The 4748-nt window shown below is 45.2% G+C and overlaps 1 pseudogene; it reads left to right on the top strand.

Moving 5' to 3' along the window:
• The first annotated feature begins 343 nt into the window (after positions 1 to 343).
• LOC107676183 (uncharacterized) lies at positions 344 to 3217 on the top strand (annotated as a pseudogene).
• Positions 3218 to 4748: the final 1531 nt, after the last annotated feature.

Raw genomic sequence — 4748 nt, 5'->3', positions numbered from 1 at the left:
GTCAGCGGAACATTTGGCCACCATAGTGGGTAATCAGAAAAATAGTTGGCTTGGGGGTGGTCAGCGGGGGTCTGGGGGTCATTGAGCACTTTAGTGGGTAATTGGACAAATAGTGGGTCTGTGGGATGGGGGCGTGGCTTGGGAGTGGTCAGTGGGGGTCCGGGGGTCATTGCACACTTTAGTGGGTAATTGGACAAATAGTGGGTTCGTGGGACGGAGGCGTGACTTGACAGTGGTCAGCGGGGGTCCGGGGGTCATTTGCCCACTTTAGTGGGTCAGCGGACAAATAGTGAGTTCGTGGTATGGGGGGAATCAAGAAAGCGTCCACCCCTAGACTATATGAATGGCCCAGAAGCCCATTGCAGTAATCCTGGAGTGGGATGGTGGTGCTGCCACACAGTGGATGAAGGCAGTACTGCTTTTGCGGGCCTCAGACTTCGGGGGGCTCCCGTCGGGCCCCCAGTGGGGTCAGGCCTCCCAAAACCCACCCGGGGACATCGGGCGGCCAGGAAGGGTCGGCGGGGGGTGCCAGCCGGTCCCCCAAAAATTTCGGGTGGGCGGGGCGCAGCGTCCACGAACCCCCGTACGCAAACCTCTTAGCCAATGACCGTTTGGACATGTTTTTAAATTTTGTGCTTAGTGCTCCAAGGAATGCGGGCAGCATAAAACTCTTCAGTATTTCCAAACTCCGCTTGGAATTTCAGCCTTTCTCATTGGACAAGCCCATCCTGAGAGGCGTGAATCTTCTCAGACCTTAAAAGGCTCACGCACAGTTCCGCCCATGTCTTCTTCTGCTAAGTACTTCTGCTAAGGCTTCTGATGGCTGCCCGTGTGGAGAGCCTGAGCCGGTGCGGGCGTGCCCGGTGGGCTCCAACAGATAGCCTTTCAGTCGGCGGTTCTGTTAGATTCTGAGAAGATGAGGATGTGATCTAGAATGCTTCTGCAACTCTTAAGGCTTCACCAGGCTTCGGCCTAGTCTTTCCACTTCAAGAACCTCTGACTCAAATTGGTTCTTTTTCATCAGCCAACTTCAGCAAAGATCAACTTGAGCCTTCAGATTGCATCAGGACTCTCTTTCAGACAGACAAGACGTGCAAGTATCAAACTTAGTCTTATTAATTGATACATTAAGTACCCGTTGCACCTTTTACAAAGGTGTGTTTGAACTAAGAAACTGATGTTTCCTTCAGGCTGTAGATCTGCTGAATATCAAATTGTACCATAGCTCCATGTCTTTATTTCTCTTCTCTTTACTGCTTAAGCTTTAACCCCTTTTCCTATGCCAACTGTATGCATGGAAATACTGAAGCTCTGGATGGAGGATGGTCTCAACAACCTCGGTTGAGAGATCGGAAGTTATGAGTTGTGCCTCCTCAGAGGCCACACCCACAGCTTCCACAGCTCCGGGTGGGGGCGCGCCCTCCGCCTGTGAGAGGAGATCTCTCTTGACGGGAATCTCCCATAGAGCGCATAGAACTCAGGCCTGAGAACCATACTCGGCCCCGCCAGAACGGGGCTACTAACAACAGACGGGCCCCGTGCCGGCACACTCTCTCCAGAACTCCCGGGAGCAGAACAATCGGAGGAAAGGCGTACAGACCATAGACTGTAAAAAACATGGACATAGTGTCCGTGACGTCACCCGTTGAATTCTGAAGAGCTTTTTTGAAGCCCAAAGTGGGCGGAGCCGGTCGTCGCTATCTTGGCACCGTGTGTCTCTCGAAAGAGGCGGGACGTGGGTGGCGCTGAGGTGCCTGCTGCTGAAACCACGCCCGCCTAGCTCGACGTATTGGCAGTTGATATTTGAACGTTCCCAGCGGTTTTCAGCTTACTCTTGAGGTAAATTAATCTGAAACTACACAACAAAACTTCAAATAACTATTTATCTGTTATTGATATCATCAGGGCACTCAAGGCTCACACATTCACACACACACACACAAATACATACTTCGTTTCGATATCTTTGTGGGGACTCTCCATAGGCATTATGGTTATTATACTGTACAAACTTGGTGTAATTCCGGGTATCTTTACCCAGTAAAGATAGTGATAGGGTCAGGAAAGTGGCGCCGGCTTCCTTTGAAATATGTTTGATGATGACTGCGCCCGTGCTCGCTCTGTCCCCCACCCCCAGTCAGAGAGGATGCTGACAGTGATAGAGATGCTGCCTGTTCATGCGCTAGAGCATGTCAGGGGAGGTGCGCAGAGTTGTAAAATAATAATTATTCTCTTCTCCAGGCAACACTACACCACTGTCAAACTGTATATTCTATCCCCCTACACTGACCGTACACCAAAACCTAACCATCATATAAAACTTTATGCATTTTTTTACAGGATGTTTATTTCTTTCAGTGATTGATTCCTTGTCATGGCCACCCGTGACGCATCCACTATCTATCCACTGTCTATGCACACCACTTAAACTGTAAGTACTAGTCTTGGCTACTTGACATTCGACAGCTGATATTACATTGTCTGTTTAAAAGGTCACCCAAAAAATTAGACTGTCATCTACATTTTGAGGTGTTGCTCCCTTGTTCTATTTTCTCCCACATGTGACAGTATTGTCAACATAAAAAAAAATGAGCTACCTTTGATAGTAACTTCTTATTTTTCATTACCTCCAGCATTTATTAAACACATTTATTTTCCTTCCATTGTGGATCATTGGTGACAGCTATGTCAGACATGGTGCCCAGAGAGCTGCCCAGACCATGGGAGGCAACCTCAGTCTGCCAGGTGTCTATGTCTGTTGGTTTGGCTTGGGTGGACTGCGGTGGAAAGGACTTCTCCCCTTCTTCTACCACTCCCTGCGAGGAAGAGCAGCACCGGATGTCCTCGTCATCCACTGTGGAGGCAATTATATGGGGGAGGTCAGCAGCGTCCAGCTGGTGAATGTCATGAAGGAGGACCTGCACCAGCTTAAACTCCGGCACACTGGCATGAAGATCATGTTTTCAGCTGTGACCCAGAGGTGCCGGTGGAAGGCTGTGCCAATCCGGTGAAACTTGACAAGGCCCGCAAGTTTGTTAACAGTGTTATGGCTACATTTGTTCGTAGCTTAAATGGTGCCATGATTGAGCACCCTCACATTAGGCATGACAGTCCTCGGCTATTTTCCTCTGGCACATCAACAGACAACATGGGTACGGTTACTGACAAAACACACACAAGCAGGGGACGTCACACTTCCTACATGAGAGAAAGATGACTAGGTAGAATACATTCAGTATGGCCTGCCTTGGTTAAAAGCCCATTCACCACGACAAGGTGCAGGCCAGGAGTGGGAACATATAACACGGGACAAACATACAGGACACTACAAAACCACAGGGACAAGACATGAAAGAAATAGAGAACATAAAACCAATACAACACTGGAGAAGCAATATACAATGGTGTAAACTGAGGATGGGTGATAGGAACAACTGTAAATATTAACATTTCACCCAACCCTAATTAAAACAATCAAAAACAGAAGATTACAGATTATTTATAATAAATATAAATAAAAAAAGTTTAAAGCTATTTTTATAACCTTATATACTAAATTAATGTATTACCATAACACTTCAATAACTCTATTATTAGTTGTATAGTCTATTAATATTGTAGTGTCTGCGTAAAATCATGGATGGTCTTTGGGGTTTTATGGCTTAAGAGACCCCTTTTAGCCTTTGACATTTGCATATAAATTACAGTCCTGGCCCCAGATTACTACATTGATATGGGTGCTAAATTGTTAAATGGTTCCCCCCACTATCAAGGAGATGCTAAGCAGTCTACCACTATCATCTCCCCATCTGACTTCAAACAGTTTCCAAAGAGAAGTAAATGACCCCCGGTGCCAGGCGCCAATGGGCCTGGCTCACCAGCAAACTACAACATGCTCACATAACACACACACACATATAAAGTGTTTTTTTCTTTATTTAGACAATAATTAATCAGTTACAATTGTATCTGGTATATGCATGTGTTGTTTGTATGTTTCCCTATTGTATTAGCCTAGTTACAACTCTTTATTTGTATTAGTTAGACTCTCAATGCTTATATTCAGGTATATGAGTGTATCCCACCCAAAAGGTGGGTGTGGATAGGAACTCTCAAAAGTCATTTGCTCGCACTGATCTTTGCTCAGAAAACCTTTCTTTTGAGACGACACTTTCCAAGACTCCTCAAACTTTCCTCTTCAGTTTGATTTTCCGGCAGTTTTTCATCGTCAAGTAACTCTGTCGATCCGCTGTGGACTTTCCTATCTTCAGAAAAACCAGAGGAAAACTTCCAGCTTCTAAAATAACTCATCAAGAACCGTTGTCTACCGCATCAGCAATCGAAGCCAATGCAAGTAACCATTTACAACTATTTAGATGCGTGTTTAAGCTTGAGCCCCTTTTAAAGTGATTTTTGATTCTTTGATGATTCTCATTAGGTTGTGGTTAATTGATGTGAAATACTGCCATTCTTTTGCTCTTCTCTCTCTTTTCCTTACTTTGCTTCATTCTGTATATATGTGTTTTGCTTAGTTAGTTATATGTTAGATATAGTTTCATTTATTAAATCCCTTATATTCACAATTGATTGTCTCTGTGTGCTGCTCACAATTCAAAGTCACTGAATGTTTGATCCCTTGCTACATGCTAAGTTAATGCTAGTACTGTACAAAGGAAAGTTATTCTTTCTTGGCCAGGAAAATAATCTTTCCTTGAATTGATAAATGATTATATTGTCTGCTCGGTGGA

This window comes from Sinocyclocheilus anshuiensis, unplaced genomic scaffold (genome assembly GCF_001515605.1).
Source record: "Sinocyclocheilus anshuiensis isolate Anshui unplaced genomic scaffold, SAMN03320099.WGS_v1.1 scaffold4079, whole genome shotgun sequence".
In the NCBI taxonomy this organism is placed as follows: Eukaryota; Metazoa; Chordata; class Actinopteri; order Cypriniformes; family Cyprinidae; genus Sinocyclocheilus; species Sinocyclocheilus anshuiensis.
The sequence above is the reverse complement of the archived record's forward strand: the minus strand, read 5'-3'. Positions and strand labels throughout refer to the sequence as shown.